Here is a 22,089-nt window from a genome sequence, read left to right as displayed (position 1 = left end):
ATAAATATATCTCTTTACAATATTTTAAACCATGAAGAACTTTATCATACAATAAATTTAAAAGGTGTTAAAAGACCCGAATTAGATGCTTGTTGATTTTACTTGTTGATGATAACATAACCATTGCTCTAAAATGTTTAGATGGTAGAATATTGAATTCATGTTCTATTTTTATTTAAGTGACACTTTATGTAAAAGTGCAGCAGGCAATCAAGTCCAATTTTTTAAAAAATGTGTATTTTTGAGTTCATCTTTGGTAAATCTTTGGTTCAAGGTACTAGTTCTTTAGAAGTAAATCCAGATTCTTACCTTGTGCTGTAAGGTTGCATTGCTGCCCCTCGTACACATGCTGCAGCTTGATGACATGATAAAGAATTTTGGTTCTTTCTGGAGAACTAATTAAGGAAACTGTTTACTGTGTTGCATGTGTGCTTGTATGTGTTTGCATATGTGTGTGTCCTTAGTTTATGTGTTTTTTCCCCTCCTAAAATAACACTACAGGGACTTTGTCAATTAGATTTAATCTATAATTTGAAATCATTTACTATATGACCTACAGGCTTAGAAATTGTGTAGTCAGAGACTTTGATCCACATGTCTTATGGTTTTATTAAATACTTCAGATCAGCCTCTGTTCATGGCAGTGGTAGAAATAGCCAAAGTTTTAGAATTTCATGTTTTTATTTTTCCCTGAAAAATAGAAATTAATTGGACTTTTTTGGTAGAGATGCCTTCTTTATAATATTTGGATTATATAAAATTGTAAAATGTTAAGAGCTCACTTTACTGCACTAAGCCTGTTACTTTCCTGTTATGCAAACAGAATTCCTTATTTTTTAATATAGTTTAACTTGTTGCTACTGGGATTTGAATTTCTGTGCCACTCATTAAATAATTTTAAAAAAGAAAAAACCTCTCATTATAAAAGAGGAAAGGTGATGGTGATGTCTGTAACACAACACGAACCGCAACTGTGATTTACCTGAAGTAGTATGACGGTTACAGAATACACAGTTATAGTTTTGTGAATTCTTACGTAATAGCATTATCTTTTTATATTTTCTCCTAAGATAAACAGTTGCATAGTTTTCTTCTATGAGGGATAGAAACAGCTTTTTGAAGTGATATTGAAAATTTCATAGATCACATTCTTAAATTTTGCCTTTTACATAAGCCACTTTATTACATGTATCTTTAAGATCATTAAGTCATTAGGAATGTGTAACCAGAACTATGCTAGTATTGCTTGTAAAACTTTAGTTAGGATTAATATATACATATATGCATCCACATGTAGGCATAGAGATTCTCATTTTGTTTTGTAAAATTTTATTTGAATAAATTCCTCCTATAGGTAATGGGAAACAAAATTAAAAGTTCATATACCACTCATAGCCTTTCTCATATTTGAAAATAGCCCAGTATAAAACTGCTATTTCTAAAGTTACACAAGCAGCCGATCACAAGCACATTCTTTGATTGAGTCATGTTACAGACTTATTAAGTGCAAAGAGGACAACCAATGTAGGGAACTTCTGAGTCTGTTGCTTAATAATGTACTGTACAATTTAAGTGATGCTTTAACTCTGATTTTACATTTTAAAGTTTAAATGTGGGCATTATGTCAGCAAGCTAAAACATTTTTCCCCTGTGCATTTAATATATGTCTATGGGATCTGAGAGAGAACTTCAGGATTCAGAGAGAAATAGCTGAGGGTAAGGAGAAACATCTTGGGATGAAGCTTGTCCTTATGGTGATAGTTTAATTACAGATTTAAAAATCAGAAGAAAATTTCATTGGATTAAGTGTATTGCTTTCATATGTATATTTTAAGAAATTACCATTGTAATTTGATGAGGTGATTTATTTTTTGCAAACATCATCACACAGCAATGTGTAGAAGCTCAGCTAGATTTATTACTGTGCACGAGAGTAAATACGTATCTCAATTTTTCTTTTTCTTTTCCAATATAGAGTTTGCTGAATGTACAATAAGACTTTATCACTTAGGATATAGAAATTTTTAGGGGTGGGGGGAGGGCTCTGTCAGAAAATTGTAAACAAAGACTGTATTGATTTAATCCAAAAAATTAAACTTGAAACTATTCTTGAATTAACATAAAAATAAAATGGCTATTGTTTTAAAAAGATAGAAAATATATTGTTGACAGGATATGAGTTGTTTATTTTCTACATACTGTAATTGATGAGGACATGGATAATATCTTCATGTTTCTGAGAAGTAATATGTACATGGGGGGAGGGGATAATAAATATTATTTCTAACTGAAAAAAGAAAAGAACCAAAAATCATGCCAATAAGTCAATGAAAAACCAATCTGTAAGGCAATTTTCTAATATATTGAATTTACAGAGAAATATGTTAATAGATTGTTATCAATTAACTTTTAATTTGAAGTTTTACAAAATAATTCTTTAAATAATTAAAAAAATGACTCTTAGGACTTTGAGCAAAACAAATTGTTGCATCCTAAATCCTGCTCTAGTTTCCCTTGGCATTTGTCTCCAAATATTTCTGGTATGTGCCTTTGTACAGCATTAGTTAAAGGGGAGTTCTCCTATGCCCTATTTGTTTTATTTTATTTTTTTTTTTTGGCATGTTCAGTACTTTAAATATTTTATGTTGTTTATTCTCAGTTAAGGAGCAATGGAAAAGTAAAGTCTTAGGAGGAGAACAGAGCTTGCAAGGAATACATCTTTTATTAGTACCTTAATAAGGAAAGCTTGCCTCTAACAGAAATGGACTGTGACCACTTGTGAACTCGTGTGGATGGGACGGCTGACTGTGCCAGTGGAGCCATGACTGCACTTCAGAGCAGGATTAGAAAAAGAACAGACTGCAGGTTTCTCCCTCTGTGGGTCCTTCTGTCTTGTAGTGTGGAGAGCTGTGCCATTGTCTTTCTCACAGTCAGAGTCCTGGGTGAACTCGGTACTTGCAGACACTCCTTTTGGGAGGACTTTGGTCAGGAGGGACTCTCATTTGCCATATGCATAGTGGGTCCTGTCTTTCAAGGACCCATTTTTAAAAAATTATTTTCTGTTTATTAAACACTTCTTTGTTGTTCAATATCATCAGCTTTCAAGAAAGCTAAATATTATTCTTTGTTTCATGTTTATAGTTATCCAAAATGTATCTGTTCAGCACTCAGAGGATGAAAGGTGGACACTAGGGTTGCCCACACAGAAAATAAAATACAGAACAGAAAAATGAAGCCAAATTTTAATTTCAGATAAACAATAATTTTTTTTGCATATTTCTGCCCCCAGTTTAAGTAGGCATTCTGTATTTTATCTAACAACACCAATTAAGATTGAATCAAATTCAAAAACAGTCGGGCTGAGAAGTTGGATTACAGTGTACAAGGTACAAATTAAATATAAACAAACATTCATATTTGAATTTTTAGGTCTTACTCTTAAAAGATTTCTTAACTTTTAGAGATATTTAGTAGAACATATATTGATAAAATTATATACTAATTGGGATTTGCTTCTAAATACAGGAGGCAAGAAAGTGAAGGGGCAGGATTGGCTCTGGGTTGATATATATGAGGGTTAATTATCCTATTTTGCCTACTTTTTATTGTGTGTGAAATTTTCCATTAAGAATGAGTCAAAAGAGACAGTCATTTTTGCCTTCAGGTTAACAGATTGTATTTTAAAGGCACCTTAGATAACCAATGACTAAAGATTTGTGTAGTAGTATGAGAAGAGGTTGTGAATGGAGATAAAGGATTTTACTGTGTGTTCAGAATTGTGGAAATCTTTGTCCCTTGATTGACATGTTTATCAATTTGATCTTTGTTGTTATCTTCCATGGAGCAATGCAGGTGAGTTGCAAATTAGTTCCAGCCTCTACACGTGTAGGTTGCTCACTGGGTTAACTCAGAAAGCTCCTGAGAGGAATGTGGGTGAGAAGAAAGGAAGGATGCTCAATACTCTGGCAACATTTGAAAGCATGTAAATACCAAATACACTGTCAGGGGTTAGGTCTGAATAACAAGCATTATATTTTTCAACTTGATCATAGTTTAAAAAAAAACAAATCTCTCTAAATGATTGGATTGAAGCTCTGGAAAATTAATTAATTAAGTGTACAACCTAATAAGTTGCCTAGTCTTGCTCTACTATCAGGTGAGCTGTCAGCAGCTGGGAATACTCAATCTCTGGCATCATTCTGGCAGTTTCTTATTGATAAACATCTTTAATGATTTTCTTTTTTTTCTTATTCCAGGATTTCCTTCCAAAGCTGTTGAAGAACATCCCAGAAAAAAAAAAGGTGAGGTCCAACTTAAGAATTAAGAGCCCAGTTTTACTTTAATATTAACAATGACCCCTCCAGTGTTGGCCTGCTATGTCCTAGAAACTTCAGTTTTCCTCTCTAACCAGAGGCAGGGTCCTGGCTCAGCCAGTGGAGTCACCAGACAGACATCCAGACTCTGGGAGAGGCCAAGTGGATAGTGGGGGCCAGTGCATACACCTGAGATTCCCAGAGTCAGGGCCCCAGGAGTGTTTTAGGAGGCAAACTAGGACAATCTGTAGCCTCAACTGCTGTGGTGAAGAATAGAGAAGAAAGTTCTGAAAACGGGGGTGCCTTCAGTAAATGTGACCTACCAAAGGAAACACTTGAATTGGAGGTGAGGATGTGCAGTCAGGCCCTGGTAGGTTCTAAACCAGGTCTGCCACTTCCTCTGTGAAGCTCGGAGTGGGTCACTTCATCCCTTCACCTTTCTTTTCTACTCTCACTGCTAAGGTTAAGGAGACAGATAATGCTTGTCTAGAACAGATGCCCAGTCAGTGACCCATGTAGCTACCACATCCTCACATCAGGAGTGTCCAGAGGCTGTATGTACAGAGACCATTTAACCCTTGATGTTCTTGAAGCCAGCAAGTATGGGGAGTTTACATATGAAGATAGCCATTTCATCCTCAAAACAACACTCCTTGGTAATTGTATATTTATCCCTGCTTTACCTATAAGGGGACAGTTCCAAGAGGTTGAGTAAAAAGCCTGAATCTCATGGCAGTATGTGGCAGGGCTGGGATCTGGGCCCAAGCAGTCTTGCTCTAGAGTCTGTCCTCTTACCCACTATGTTACCAGTGGGAAAACTGGGGCTTGGGAATGGAGTCGATTTTCCACAATTCCTTAGCAAGCGAGATAGCACAGTCTGGAGTTGGGTCTGGGTGGTTCTCTCTCTCTCTCTCTCTCTCTCTCTCTCTCTCTCTCTCTCTCTCTCTCTTCAGTGTGCTGCTCAGTACAAGTGCACTGCCCTGGACGAGAAGGAGACTGCCATCTCTGCACGTGTGCAGTTGTAGGCTGCCTACCTCCCACAGGGTTTGTAAAGAAGGCTTAAGACCCAGGTTTCAGGTAAACTATATTCATTTCAACTTTTACTTCTAATTTCTTACCTTAACTTGGGCCTTGGAAGTAAATACCCTGAGACAGTTTTCAGTAGCAAAATTGATATTCAGACATTAAAGGGGGACATCTTGAGATATTAAGTATTTCTCTGAAAAAGAGCTGACCTTACTTTCCTCCTTCTATGCACCTAATAGATTTCCAAATGTGGCAATGAATTATTTAACACAGTTGAGTCTTAGATTCATGCAGGATCAGTCACTTGCATGTTGATGAGCTGCTTTCACATGCTTTCTGAATTGGGTGTCTCAGGGTAAGGTGTCTGGGCTTATGCTGTCAGACTGGATGCAGGCAGTGACATGAGAATCCAGGAGAGGGCCCAGGGTCATGCAGATGTGGAGATTTTATTTAAGCATGGGATTTTTCACTGGCTTATTTTTGTTTAAACTCCTCTTTTCATTAAGGAAGACTCCAGAGTCAATCTTCTGCAAGTAAAAGGGTTATTGTTAGTCCTTTTCTTCTTTTTTTTTAAATAAAGTAGAAACACACATAAAGGAAGCCAGAACACCACAGCTTAATGTGTCTGTCCTACTTGATGACCTCCTTGTCTCTACAGCTCCATTTGCAGGCCTTCAGGGCTCCAGTAAGCCTCGCCTGTAGAGCTTGCAGGAGGCCTTAGTCATTGGCCAAGACACTCATCTGCTCAGGATGCTGCTTGAGATCCATGCCTTGTTTTGGAGGTTTCAGATATGCCATTCCTTTTTTTTTTTAAGTAAACGTATGGGTTTACCTCATGCAAAAATCACATCAGATGTGGCCAGTATTCTTAAGATCAAGAATAACCTACAAAATGTATATCCACAACCATCTTTTTGGACCTACCCCAAAATAACTTTTTCAGGCCCTATAATAAAATGGAGCACTTTTCTTAAAAAGAAAATCCACAGGCATGGTGTCTTATCTTCTTGGAGCCTGTTCTGTGAGATAACCACACATTCTTTTGGAACTTCTTAGAGTATAAGTATAGCAATTTTCACTGAAGCAGCAAAGTGCATTTTTAGTTTAGGAAATCTCTCTTAATCTTCATCATAAGGTTATGGAGTTAATTTGGATGGCCCCTGAGCCCTCTGGCTCTGGGGGACCTGGATTTTGTCTTGAGAATATTTATTGAGTCAACACACAGGACACACAAAGAGACTGTAATCGTGGAAGTGAGAAGCACTTTTTTATATTATTTCTTGGTACCATGGATTGAACCCACTGAGCCACATTCTTACCCTTTTTACTTGTTATTTTGAGACAGGGTCTCACTGAGTTGCTTAGGGCCCTTGCTAAGTTTTGAACTTGCAATCCATCTGACTCAGCCTCCCCAACTGCTGGGATTATTGGCATGCAACACTGTGCCAGGCAGAATATGATCTTTAGGATCTCAGGAGGTTGGAGACAGGAGCCAACAGTGATAAAGGCACTTCACTTGCTCAGCCACAGGTTGATAGTCACACTTAGCAGGTGTGGCTAATAATCAATTCCCCATCCTTGTCACCCCAGCCTCAGAACTCAATCAGCTCATGCGGGCAAGTGCAGTATAATTTTTAGGCAATTCATTGTTTATTTCTGTTTACTTTAAGAGCATAAAGAGAACAACTGAACAGTCTGTGTGCTTTAAACATGGCTTATTTTTCTAACTAGAATCTTGCCAGGATGGCTAGCATATTCTCTCCCCTGCTGTGTTAACCAAGTGTGACTGCATTGGTAGCCCCAATGCAGGGATTGGTGGACACACTTGAAACTCAGAGTTGCCCTCTAGGATGGGAGTATAGCAAGGGAGCAGCCAGCCAGCAGGCAAAATCACCTTCAGCTCCAGATACCCTGGAGGCCCAGGGTTGGTATGGCCCAGGTTTCAAGCATGAGGTGGGAAGTAGTGGTATGGAGGACTCTCAGTCTGGGGTCTGTGTACTTCTATCTCTATAAAATCAATTTCCATACTAATCAGACATGAAACAGAGTAATTTCCTGTAAGTCCTGGGTCCCAGTGAAGTGGAAATGCTTCTGCTTATCTATCCTGATTATTTAAGCCACAGGATCTCTGAGGGAAAGTCTTGGCTTGGATTCTAAGTCTTGAAGTGTAAAAGTCAATTTTTGACCTCAGCACTGACTTAAATACTCCCTGCACTACCATCTCAGCAGTTACCATCCAAACAGCAAAAGTGTCTTTTCCTTTTCCCAATGTGTACTGTCCCATTTCTTCCCTGAAAGCTAAGCATTTTCATGTGGGTTCTCACCAGTTCCTGAGGAGGTGAGGCCACTTGCAATGCCTTACAAAGGACTGTTGTCTTAAGCACAGGAGGTGATGCCTGCATCTTCCTCTCCTGGTGGGACATCTTACTCCACCTTAGCAAGCCCCAGGCAAGCTAAGTGCTGGAGGCTGCCTGCCCCTGTGAGCTGAGAAACCCAGGTGAGTGTCTTTATTCCTCTGTCTGTGCTGACTTTGGCAGGAATCCTCCTATGCTTTCTGTGCTGTGCTTTTCCATCTGCACAGAAAACACCACACAAAAATTGACACCCACTTCTCAAGGATGTTATGAGGAATGAAGATCAAGGCATCTCCTGCAACTTCAATATAAATTCCAAGTGACCATACAAAGTGATTGATTGTGCAAATAACACATTTCCCTGGTTGGAGTGTTGCTATTTCTCCCCCTGTATTCAGCCTCATTATAGAAAGGAAGATATTTATAAAATGAAGATGGGTATGTTATGGAAATTCATACAAAACATGTTTATTGTGTCATTTAATATTATTTCACAATTTCACACTTAAATGTGAGAAGCATGACAAACATAGGATATGAGCCTCTTCACAAATGATTCCAAGAGGTGGGCAAAGGGCAATAACCACAAGTGCAAGCTTTCTTCACTACCCCTGATGTTGCTTAATGGTCCTAACCAGTATACACTGTTTTGTAATTAAATATTATGACAGTGAAATGGGAAGAGCTGACAAAGAGTAGTCTATCCTTCCTCTACTTCTACACAAAATACCCCAAGAGTCAACTGGGAATTCAGGAAGAGCACCTCCACTCCTGCACTGGCATTGTATGAATGGTGCCCCCTAGTGGTTTGAGGGATGTAGCCTGCAGAGCTGCGTTGGCAGGAGATGGACAGACAGGAGACTCTCTGGATGACTTCATAGGGCTTCATATCCTAAAGCTCAAAATTGTGAAAATGTTTTCAAAATGAGAAGTTCAAGATACTGCCCTCTTTGAAGTTTTTCTCAAAAATTCAGATCGACAGTATCTGAATGCTCACCTAGACATGTTCAGATATCTTTGACACTCTGCCCAAAAGGCTGTGGCAGAGAACTGAGTTCCATTTGTGGAGGAGCTGTGCACTGCATCAGAGAACTTGAGGCCTCTCCATTCCTTGGCAACCTGAACTCTGCTGTTGTAGAAATGAGGGCACCTGCTGCCCTAAGTCCCCATGCTTCTGGGACATTAGAAGTAGGTCCTGAAATGGCAGCTTCTCTTGGTAATCCTGAGGCTGTTGCAGCTGTAGAATATAATATCCCCAGTCACTCTGCTACTGTCCTTCACAAGCTAGTATGACCAGAGAGCTCCTGGTTCTGCTGCTGCTGTGTCTTTCCCTGCACACTGTCAACACAGGACAAAGGCAAGGGACTGCTCTGCTAGCTTTTCTCCATTATGAATGTGGCCCTCTCAAAATGCTGCAGAGATCAAGCAGGATGACTGCAGATGGTTTGACTGAAACTGGGAGAACTTTCACTTCCTGTGGCCCCTTCACCCAGTGAAGCACAACTTAGTTGTTTTCTAATGCCTTTGGAACACAGAGTCACATGAGCCATCCTCTTCACTGGGAAGTCCCCAGGTCTCCATAGGAAAGGAGCTAGGTCCTTCCAGTGGAGCCTGCTTGGGGGAAGATGTGTTCAGTGGCCCTGTTGTCATACTTCATCTGGACAACCTGGTGCCTAAAATGGGGTTACCTTGGACAGGGAAATCATGTCATCTTCTAGCAACAAACATTCTCTGTTTCTCTCCATATCATAGTCTGGATTTTGTATTTTGAAACCAATCTAAAAAGAAAGAAATTATTTTCAGACAAATATTTTATTGTAAACTGTAATTTCAGCATTATCATTGACTTGCTTATTGTCCTGGAATATGCACCAAAAAAGACAATCCTTCCTGGGCTGAATCATGGAGGTTATTGTGCAGGTTATAAATGGTGAACAATTCCCAACTCCCAAATTCCTCAGAATCTGCATCAGCCCTTCTATCCAGGTGAACCCAGGCTTTTCAAAATCTCCCAGCAACCTCTCTTCAACCTCTTCAATTAGACTGAGCAGAACCCCAGCTACCCTATGCACATTCCCACAGCTTCTTGACTTTTCTCAAGTTGCCCCATCAACACACATGACTCAATGTATTGTAAGATTATTCTTAAGTGCATTGCATATAAAAGTCATGAACAGAACAAAAGTTTGTAAATACTAGACAGTGTGTTATAGATGTGATCTTAATAATTGCACAAAAGGACTCTAGTCTACTTTTTTCTCCTGCACCAATTGAGTATAATTGCAATGCCAGCCATGATCCCCAAAGCTTAGAGTCATGAGCTTAAAAATGAAAAAATGCTTTTTAGCCTATGTAACTTAATTATCTATGGTTGTAGAGGGTCACAGGCAAGAGTGTCTGGAAGATTTTTGATATTTACACACTCCTGGAAAACATCTCCAAACTCAGAATGGATTTAGGTAAATATCTAGAAGAATCTTTGATCCACACATAGGATGGTTAAAAATTTAACTCTACTTAATAAAACTGGTATCTCTAAACACAACACTGTTATCATTTTCTCTTCCAATATAATTAGACGCAATGAAATAAGGTGGTAGCATTCATAATTTGTCAATGGATACAGATCAGTTAGCAGGTCTGTTACAAAAAGATGAAGCCAAAAGGCAGATGCTCCCTTTCTCATATCCAGACCTCTTAGGATCCTCTCCCTGACCATGCTTGCTTCTGGATCACATGGGCCCATTCTAAACAGTTACACTGCTTTTCAAACAAATTTATCTCCCTGTAATTATCTTGTTCAGATTTTCTACTGATTTGTACAGCATCATTGATTTACAGGACCTTTGAAATGTTTCCAGTTCATGGAACTTTTATAACACAATAACACCATAGCTTACAGAGAATTTGCTATTCTTTTATTTTGCAACAATGTTTTTATATTCCCTTTCTTATTTTCTCTAAGAAAATGTCATCCTAGTCTCAAGCAACCAATATTTTCAATAACCAGTGAATAATGATAGAAGAAAGGTATATGGAAACCTGACTCAGTGAATTAGTGCAATCCCAATACAGTAAAACTTTGTGAAGCTTTAATGATGATTCACAAAAAATATCTTATCAGAAATTTCCCGGGGGCTGGGGATGTGGCTCAACGGTAGCATGCTCGCCTAGCATGCGTGCGGCCCGGGTTCGATCCTCAGCACCACATACCAACAAAGATGTTGTGTCCGCCAAGAACTAAAAAATAAATATTAAAAATTCTCTCTCTCTCTCTCTCCTCTCTCACTCTCTCTTAAAAAAAAGAAATTCCCAAAACAAAATATTGGCTCATGTAACAAATGGCTACAAAGTACCTACTAATACTGTAAGGTGCCACATGTTGGACATAATTGAACCACATCCTTTCTTCTGTATCTTAGGGGATCACCTCTTGGAGGTTTGATTGGCATATTTGACAGATCTCAAGTAAAAACTTCTAATGTCTCCAGCAAGAAATCTGATCAAGACAAATTGTAGAGTTGTTCTTAACTTCTCTCACAGAATACCCAACATCTCTGCAGACTACCAATTAAACCTTTAAAATATTCAACTTTTCTAGTTTTGTTTAATTTCACAGCCAGCACCATGATAAAAACCTGGCAGGATTCCTATTCTTGATAATTACAGAGAATCTTAATTGGTGCCTACTCCAATACCTGCCTCCCAATACTTGATTTTTTCATAAAAGTAATATTATACAGTCACAGTCACACTGAAGTAAATATGTGACAAGGGTCAACAATATCCTATGTGGAGAAGTGACATGAAACATTTTCAAAGAAAAATTTATATTTCCTGTATCATGTAAAAAATATGTTCTTGCAAATTTTTGGATTTGAATTGCATTGATTTTACATATATGGCAGTGCATTTGCTTGGCTAGCTGTTTCCTGATGCAGAAATCTGGGGATGGATTCTGTACAAATGATCAATTAAGAATCTCTAAATCATGTTTTCTACATGTGTGCCATGATTTTTCTTTTTATCTTTTTTGTTTTGTTCCTCTTACATCTTTGTGACTATCTTCAAGTGAAGATGCTGAAAAAATACCAAAAACAGAAAGAAAAGAACTTAAGAATGCTAGAGGCATCCAGAGAAAGAAAAGAACACTTGTTCAACCAGATTTTTGCAAGATGGAGCTCTGCTTCACAACTGATTCTTTATAATAAAACCAACAATGGATTAATGGCTGATCCTTAAAAATATGAGAAGAACATGATATTATGATCTGCATGGCTGGAAAAAATTTTATTCTAACACAATTTCAAAATATATAGAAAGAGACCAATAAAAAATGCTCAGCCATAACAGTAATCGAGGAAGTACAAATAAACCAGTTCACATCAACCTGATAACCAACAATATGGATGATTCTGACCATTTTGAGTTTTGCTCATACTATGACATTCAAAGTGAGCTTATCCTTCAACATACTAATCAAATAAATGATACTTGAAGTTTTGTAGCATGTTTATATTACCCTTTCCTAACCCCCCTCCAGTGGGATGGTAGTGTTAAAACACTGGACATAGAATGTCAAGGATTGTATGGTGAGTACATTTGTTTGATGGTATTACAGATTGAAGCCAAGGCCTCAGGCATACTAGGCAAACCCTCTACCACTGGGTCACACCAAAATAGAAAAAGCAAAAAAGCTATGCATGTAGCTCAGTGGGAGAACACCTCTGGGTTTAATCCCAGAATGACACAAAAAATAAAGAAAAATGAGGACACAAAGTAGGAAATAGGACTATGAAGAAATAATGTATTTATGAGATTGAAGCTAATTTAGTATTAACATGAAAATAAAATATTGTAATTTAATTCTTTTTACTGTAAGAAAAAGAGCTACAGATATGACACCAAAGGAAATGACAAGGAAGTCAAAACATGCCACTACAAAGAAAGAGAAAAAAAACAAACAAGTTGAAGCAGTAGAATAACAAATGGAGAAACACAAATACACACACACACAAACACACACACACACACACACACAAAGAGAGAGAGAGAGAGAGAGAGAGAGAGAGAGAGAGAGAGAGAGAGAGAGAGCGCGCGCGAGCGAGCGAGCGCTGGAAGATATACCAAAGAAGAAAAATGGCAGGAATAGCCCTACTCTCTCCTCCTCCTTCCTGTCTCTCCATCCAATGGCTTGTTTTTTTTTTTTTTTGTTTTTGTTACGTTTGTTTGCTTGTTTGTTTTTGTTGTATTTTGTTTTCTGTTTTTTTGTTTTGGTATTTTTCAGTAGGGTAGGGGATAAACCCAGCAGCTGTCTCACTGGCTTTATCACAGAGCTTCATCCAGCCCACCCCCCACTTTTTTTAACTTTGAGACAGGGTCCTACAAAGTGGCCTCAAAATTGAGATCTTCCTGCCTCAGACTAAAGGAGTCACTGCAAAAAAAGGCATGGCCCCCTGTGCCTTGCTACTAGTCCATTGTTAATTGAACAAAATAATGAATTTTTAACATTAACCATGTATTAAGGACATGTTTGATTGATACTCCCTCCTTTTATTTTTTGTCCTTTCCTCCTCTGTGGGTGACCTAATCCACTTGGAAGGCATCCATTCTTCCATAGAAAACAAAAATGGAGCATTTATTTTGGATTCAAAAGAAACACTAGGCAGAAGTTAACAATTGGTGCTCGAAAAACTAGATAATCATGTGCAAAGAATCAAGTTGGACATTTTACCCCATAAGCAAAAATCATCTCAAAATTGAAAAAAAAAAGATGGATAAACCTGCCATAAGAAAATGTGGGGGAAGGTTTAATAATGTTGAATTTGGCAACAATTTTATAGGTATGTCACTAAAATACAAACAAAAACAAAATATATTAGACTACAATTAAATAAAGAACTGTGAATCAAAGGACACAATGAAGAAAATAAAAGGACCATCTGTGGAATAGAACAATGCTTTTGAAAATAATATCTGATAAAGTGTTGATATCAAGACATAAAGAACCACAACTATAATTTAAAGTAGACAAAGGATTGGAATAGACATTTCTCCAAAAAAATAAATAAGTGAATAAACAAATTTTCATCAAGCATGTAAAAAGATGGTCAACATTACTGTTGGTGGGAAGACAAAATGGAGTAGGTACTGTGGGGAAAGATATGATCATTGCTCAAATAAATAAGTAAATAAACAAATAATAAAAATAAAAATAACGTATCCAGCAATATCATTTGTATGAAGTACCTAGAGTAGTGAAAGTCATAGAGACAGAAATACAATGGTAGTCCTCAGGGGCTGAGGAGGAGACATTGGGGAGTTCTGCTTTAATGGTTATAAAATATCAGTTTTACAAGATGAAAAGAGCTCTGTGGACAGTTGCTCGTGGTGCTTACAAGGCAAGGTAATGTAGACGAAGCTACTGAAGCATACATTTTAAAATGGTAGAGAGAGTAAATTTTACATGATGTTTTAATAAAATAATCATAATTTTAAAAAACCCTCAGGGAAATACACCCAAAAAAAAAGACCTGAATCTATACATGTTAAACAATTATAGTTCACTTTTAGAGTAAAGCTACTTATAAGGTAATATATGCCTCAAAACAGATTCAATTCACTATGGGGGTGGAGCCTCTCTGGCCTTAAAGACCACACCTCTCAATATTATTCCATCAGGGTTAAGGTTTTCACACAGGAACTTAAGAGGGTTCAACATTGACTCCATTCCAGTCAGACTGAACCCAGAGTTATTCCCTCTCAGTCATGCATCAAGTAACAATGCTGTCCTCAAAGATGAACTAGATATATGATGGTGATGCCCCAGATCATATCATCAAGTGAAAATTGATATCAGAGTTGTATTAGTTTATGTAAGTGCACACTTACATAAACTTCTCATGCATCTCTCAGAACCAGTCTCACCATTAAGCAATACCTGTTTGGAATTGATTTTTTACCTTTTCACATATTTTTAATATGATAAATACAATTCCTCTTAAATACAGGCATTGTGAGTTCTGACTTATGGAGCAAATGACAATTTCCTTTATGAAAGAAAATGAAGATTGTACTTTGTCATACAGTGAGCTCTGGAGAGTACATTTGAGGCTTCTTACTCTCTAGGAGAGGCTGGTGAGAAGAATAAAGGAAGCAGTGCTTTTAATAATGGTACCTAGGAGATATAATATTACCCCAACATTTCATATGCAGAAACACTTTTAAACCTCTTATCCTAGAGAACCTACAAAGAGGTGCAGCATGAGGTACTAGAATGAGACTGCAAGATCACCCAATATTTTAAAACAACACCTAAATGGAGATTTAAAATTAAGAAATGAAATAAAACACTTTATTCACAGGAAAATTACACTTGGGGATTCCAGATGAGCACCTCCACGATTCCAGGAATCTTCTGGTCTCTTTTATTCCACTCCCTACCCCATAACTCATATAAAACAGTCTCATGTTTTCTGAAAATCAAATGTCCATGCTTCAAATGTATGAAAGACATGAGGTTTTTAAAACAAAAACTTAGTAGTAAAAACAGAAACCAAAGAGACAGTCCTGTGCATTAGCCCCATGAATAAAGCAGGGCCTCTGGAGCCTGCTTACCTGAGATCCATGAGGCTTTGTTGAAGACTTCACATTCCAAAGGGACTACAGTTAATTCCTCACTTTTTTTTCTGTGAGGGGGGGCGGTCTCTTGTAAACATTTTTACCTCTGAGAACATGTGTCCAGTGGACTCCTGTGTCCACTATATACAGTTGGGGAGAAGGGTCATGTATAAGTTGCAAGACAGCTGGAGCTGAACCCATGACCTCCTCTGAGCAAGGGCTCATTAGAACAAAGAAATCAGAGCTACAACAAAGACTTTTGAAAGTCTACTGCCAAGAAAAAAACAGATGTATCAAAATCTCTTCCACTATCCTAGATTTAAAATTTTCCAATTTTTTTCTGAATTGCACAGAATATTAAAAAAATTATGAACTAAAAAAAATTCCCAGGAGCATTCATTACATTCTTCCAGTATATTTTCTAGCCTCTCTCCCACATTTGGATTCTGGAGATCTAACCCAGGACCTGGGACATGCTAGGCAAGTACCCTACCATTAAACTACTCCCATGAATTGGTTTGATTTTTTTGTGTGTGTGCTGGAGGTATCCAGAAGGAAGCCAAGGCCTCATGCATGTGGGTCTCCCATGTTTGAGCCTCCTGCCTGGTAGGTAAGCACTCTGCTACTGACCCATACCCTAGCCTATTCTGTTGATTTTTATTTATTCTCTTTACTCTGGGCTCTTTACCACCTCTGTCCCCATTAACATTCAAAATGCCCAGACTGGCCATGAAGTCAGGATCCTCCTGCCTCAGCAACCTAAACAGCTGGGATAACAGGGACACAGCACCATGCCTGGCTAATTCTTTATCTCACAGGAAACAAGAAAGAGTACAAGAATCTAAAGAACTTATCCCTAAACCTCAAAATAGCTAAGCAAAATTAGCTACACTAACCAGCCCTTACTGACTGTGTTACACGTGTCTGTGTATGGCCCCTGTGGGTTAGTACCTAACAACAACAACAACAAAAACAACAACAGGATTGAACTAAAAGAAACCATATTTCTGAATGAAGAAACAATACTGTCTAGACCTACAGAATCCGACCCAGATGACAAAATACCAAGAGAACCATAGCCTCTATTACCCCTACAAATGAGACCATGAAAGGTAAAGGAAAACCAAGAAACTAGACTGGGTACTTCACTCAGGGAGCAGAAATTTACGAAGTCATGGGAAAACACATTTAAAATTAAAGGATGCTGAAAAATTTCCCCAACATCATCTTGGTATTACATTAGTTCTGTATCTGGCCCCTTGCTTTGTACCATAAGAGATAGTTATTAATTTAATGGCCCAGTTTCTGTTTCTACTATATTACAATACTGTGTTTTGCTGATCATTTTGTTCCTGAATATCTAGTAGAAAAAGTGCTTTATATGAATTTGCTAGAAACTTGGAAGTGTTTTACAAATTTGAGCCCAAACTATTTTGGACAGTTTTTCCTACTCTTCCAGAACATAAGCAAAAGAGTATTTTTTGTGCTTAAGGACTGCCATAGTTTGGACTTTGAGAGTCCCCCCAAAGGCCCAGGTGTTCAAGGATTGTTCCCCAGTGTGGTGGTATTGGGAAATAATAAAATTGACCACAGAGCAAAACCTCCAGAGCCAAAGTAATGCTTTCTCTTTATATTTGACTATTGTAAATAAAGAATAACAGGAAGCTGAGAGACACAGGGATAAAAACTAATAATACTGACTGAATAGTTGGACCATGATCACTTTGATGATGGCAAAATATATTTTTCCTATCTTCACAGGACCAGCCTTGTCAGGTTTGTCTTTCAAGAATAGGAGACTTTACAGCTTGAAATTCAAGGTTTGTTCTGTGACTTCAATCAGCCAATGAAAAATGAGTAAATAGTATTATGTAAAATAATGAGAAAAATTTTCTACCTATTTGGGACTTTTTTTTCTGTCTAATTAACTAATAACAATTGTGTTAATTTTTGAACTCTAATGTAATGTTTGGAGTTCATTTACAACCATGGCACTATTTAGACAAAAATAAATAATCTACAAATTTCTATTGCTAATATGCAACCTTATGACAGGCCGCTCCCTTTAGTATGCTATATTAAGCTCGCCGTCCAGCTTTGTCATGTTTGTGCAGTCCTCATGATGGGCCGGGGTTCTGGGTCCTTAAATTTGCAGAAGCAAGGCACCTGCTGCAGTAGCCCTCCACAAAGTCCATAGTCTAGTCTATTATTTTTAACTGCACTGAGCTTATAGCTAAGATCTTAAAATTCACATAAGACTACACAGGGCATGGTGACACGGCAACATGGTGGGATGTTTATGAGGTGGGGCCTAGTAGGAGATCTTCAGGTCATTGGAGGCAGGCTCTCAAGTGGATTATGGGACTTTAGCCCCTCTCTCTTTCAACTTATGACTTCCTGGTCATGTGGTTGATAGTTTTTCTCTCTTTTTTTTTTTTTAAAGAGAGAGTGAGAGAGGAGAGAGAGAGAGAGAGAGAGAGAGAGAGAGAGAGAGAGAGAGAGAGAGAATTTTTTTTAATATTTATTTTTTTTTAGTTCTCGGCAGACACAACATCTTTGTTGGTATGTGGTGCTGAGGATCGAACCCGGGCCGCACACATGCCAGGCGAGCGCGCTACCGCTTGAGCCACATCCCCAGCCCCGATAGTTTTTCTCTAATGTGCCAAAAAATGGCCAAAAAATGGGGACAATTGCCTAGGAACTAAAACCTCCAAAACCATGAAAGGAGCCTGATGTGGTGGACAACACCCATAACCCCTGCAACTTGGCAGGCTGAGGCATACACTGGATGCTATCAATTTGCCAGTGTTTTTCCCACTTTGCCCTATGAGGAATCTAAGACTCATAGCTGATAATAACCCTGTGGTCTAGGATCTGATTACAGAGTGGACTCCAGAGGCTCCTAACCACTGTGGACACCTGGACTGGACTCCATGAAAATAAGCACTGGGTCTCATATTATTTTATAAACTATAATGCCCATGTTTGGCAGCCAAGGCAGATTAAAATAGCTGGGCTGATGAAGGGTCTCAGACTGTTGCTTGGGGCAATGTGTGGGGCTGGCTCTCCTGGCCATGTCCCAGCACCCTAAGCCAAATCTTAAAAATAAGAATCTCTTTTTGGCAGAAGAAAGAAGCAAGACTTTTGGTCATTTCACGAACTAAACTCCCTGAAAGGATAAATAATTCTGCCCCTTTACAGTAGTAAAAATGCTTAGTCTTAACACAGTTCCAAAAGAGAATTCAAAAATTGTTTTGGCAAAAACTGCATTGTCAGAAAGTGATTATCACCTCCTCATTACTCATACATGATATAGCCTCCTGCATATTTGTTCATACACATTCAAGTGTATTTGAGAAAATATTAGGACTATTATTTTGTATTTTCTAAAATAAAATCAGCTTATGTAGTTCTTTCAAGATTTGAAAAAAGAAAAAAAAGTTAGACATTACCATTCTAAATTCCAAGAGAACCTCAATTTTGAGTCCTGGTAATGAGTCCTGGTGAGGACACACAAGCACAAATGCACACGAACAGACGTTAATGTGTATGTATCTATAAACATAAACAACATTAATATGTGTGTATGTTACATATATCAAAATTCGTGGAAATCATTTATCTTAAAAAGTCAACTAGTTAAGAATTTTTAAAAAATATATTTCAACTTTGTTATAAACTTATAATTATATCAAACAGGAACTCCATAACCTTAACAATTTTATGATTAAAAATTTCAAAACAAGGCGTTTTTATTCTTTATTTTCACCAACTGAGAATAAAATCTCCCTCTGCTGGTTGTTTCAGTATTTGCAATTTTTTCTGGCAAGATGGTGAAAAAAAGTAAAGAAAAAAAAGAAAAACAGCTTTTATTTTTAACATTCCAAAAACTAAGTACTTAGGGACATATATGTATATTTAAATTCTAGTGCTTAATTATCTAATACTTTTATCCAAGATGCTGTATAGAAGCAGCAGCTTAAAACAGCATAAAAATTGCTGAGCTGGACTGGGGATATAGCTCAGTTGGTAGAGTGCTTGCCTCACATGCACAAGGCCCTGTGTTTGATCCCAAGTCCAGGTTCCATGGCTGCCCTTACAGGGTCTATCTAGCTGGAGGTTCCTGGGCAAAGTGGATCCTCTCCAGCCTCAGCTTCTTTATATGATATAATGAGATGATTTCAGTGTATGTTTTGCAAGAAGCTTTCTAACCCTTAAGATTTTATGAATCTTAAAGTATTAATTCCCTTTCTTTTTAGGACTATATACATGTTGTGAAGTGATATAAAATAAATATTTAGAAAAATAAGATTAAAATGACAAAATGGGTATAAATCAGTTGTGCTAGTGCTGTCACAACATGGTGGTGTTGCATACTATAATAAATTTAGAAAGTAATACTCTCAATTGTTCCAAACAGACTGAACTTAAATTACAAAAAAATCATTATTTTACAGTCTTAAATTACAAAAAAATTCATTATTTTACAGTCTTCTGATTAAAGTATAACACATAGTTGATAGTGTGTTATATCCAAATTTCAGAGAGGTTAAATGTGAAAAAAATGTTTTTAAAAAAATCAATGAAAAGAAAAAAAAAGGTAGTTTCTGAAAGTGCTACCATTAATGCCAGACTACTCAATAATTGCAATAGTCTGATGTGTCTTGAACGATTTTATATAGTAATTTTCTCTCTTTATGTTTTTCTCTTCTCTGGTCTAAACACTTTTCCCTTCACTCTCCCAACTTCTTGTTCTTTCTCACTGTGTGAACCTGCTTTTAACTTTTTCTCTTAGACATATATTATGGTTATTCTGGGAATAAACTATTGCTTAAAAGCTGAAATGAGATACTGTAATACCATTGCATCAAATATAAGCATGACCTGTGGTTTTCTGTTTTAAATATGAATAAGCATTAGCACTTGTGAGGTATTTTGTTGTTGTTGTTGTTTTGTGATTTATTTCAATTAGTCAGCATTGGCCTCTCAGCAGGAATTTCCTAAGTTATAAAAACACTGACAGTTCATAGAACACCCCTTGATGAAGTCACTGGGAACATTAGTGCAAGATTTGTGATTTGACACCCTTTTTATTTCTCTATTATTCATATTGAATTTACATCCTTAAAAATAATATGTGTGTGGGGGGGGCTTAGCACAGGATAATTTTTAACTTAGCTTTTAATATTTGCTTTTTTTAATAATGAAATTGGATCACTGTCTTTTTGCCTTAAAAAATAGTTTTAGTTTTAGATGGACACAATACCTTTATTTTATTTATTTATTCTTTATGTGGTACTGAGGATGGAACCCACCACCTCATTTGTGTTAGGCAACTGCTCTACACTAAGCTACAGCCCCAGGCTCCCCCCACCCTACACACTTTTTTGGGTGGTTATTGTTGCATAACAGAGCAAACCTAAAGGGCTTCCAGTTATTCTGTAAAATTGAACCCCCATTTGAGTTAGGGTTTCTCTACCCCTTGTAGGAGACAACCTTGAGGGAGGAGCCCTCACCAGGGATCTGGCCTGAGATAGGAGATCAGAAAAGGTAGACCAGAAGAACGAGTTGAGTGGCGTGGAGGGGCTTTAAGGAAGTATTCTCAGCCTCTCCTTGCTTGAAGGCTGTTTTTCTTCTCTTGGTTGGAAGCCTAGATGTGCCATGATTCTGCAGTGTCACTGACCCAAGCTGTCAGGTGTGACAATACTAGTCCCTTCCCTGCCAACTTTAGGGGATTTCCAGTAGTGAGGGTATGCTGGATTCTTCAGCCTGATTTCTGGATGGGGAACTTAGAGTACATCATAAAACTCCATCATTGCATTTGGAATTCATATCCAGAACTCTTAGACACTCTCCTTGGATTCCCAGTAATATGGGCCTCTAGTTCTGAATCAGTGCATCTCTTCATTGAGGCATGCCTTGTATTTTTCCTATTGGAACATAGTAACATGCAAATGAATATGAGGTCAGTGTTTTTACCGACGTGTTGTGAGAATTATTCATCTGGTGACTTTAATAACAGGTTCAGGGAAAAGAATAATGAGCCCCAGTTAGTGGGAGCTAGATGGACCTGCCTAACTAAACCATGAGCTGCTTGCCTCTGCTTTTAGTTGTGAGGAGAGAAGGAAGCAGTTCAATCTGACTAACCCAGTGTAGTGTAGACTTCCTATTGCTTGTAGCTGAGCCCTTTCCTAAATGATTAAATCGACATAGGGTTGTTTATCCTTATTCTCTTTCCACTTTGTAATCATATTTATGTAAAACTGTTATTTTAAAACTTAATTCTCCATTGGCAACTGTTTTTAAAATGTACCTTGTAGTTTGCTTGTCTTTAAATGATCCTTTTCTGTGGCGGCCCCTTCACGAGTTTGTGCTGATGGAAGCCAATGTGCCCAGCCCTGGGTGAAGGCCCTTTCCATAGGGCTGCTGGCCCTGTGCCTCACCTTCTCACCTGTTCTCGGTATCACAGTCCTTCTCCTATCAGCAAGGTAGGCTGTTAACTCTTCTTGTCAAAATTGGTTTTCCGTCTTCCTTGATATTTTTGCTCATGATATTTGCCACCCTCAGATGTTTCCCTACCTTCTTCTCTGATAATCACAGGATCCAATTCTTTTTAAGATATATGTCACCTAATTCAGCTTTATTCACAAATTTTATGAACATGCCTTTGTTTTCTTGTTAGTCAACATGTATCTTTTCTTCCCTAGCAGTTTCCAAATTTCTTGAGGTTTCAAAGCTGCTATTTAAGGAATTTTAGTATTATCTCACCCAGGGTT

At 37.7% G+C, this 22,089-nt stretch overlaps 1 long non-coding RNA gene across 1 annotated transcript; it reads left to right on the top strand.

The window, feature by feature from the left end:
• The first annotated feature begins 4,557 nt into the window (after positions 1 to 4,557).
• LOC144371349 (uncharacterized) lies at positions 4,558 to 11,942 on the top strand. The gene is made up of 3 exons (XR_013431424.1): positions 4,558 to 5,390; positions 7,726 to 7,836; positions 11,766 to 11,942. It is a non-coding gene; the product is annotated as an uncharacterized LOC144371349 (long non-coding RNA).
• Positions 11,943 to 22,089: the final 10,147 nt, after the last annotated feature.

Source organism: Ictidomys tridecemlineatus, chromosome 16 (assembly GCF_052094955.1).
Source record: "Ictidomys tridecemlineatus isolate mIctTri1 chromosome 16, mIctTri1.hap1, whole genome shotgun sequence".
Taxonomy (NCBI): domain Eukaryota; kingdom Metazoa; phylum Chordata; class Mammalia; order Rodentia; family Sciuridae; genus Ictidomys; species Ictidomys tridecemlineatus.
Note: the sequence above shows the minus strand (reverse complement) of the source record. Positions and strands in the feature narration are given on the sequence as shown.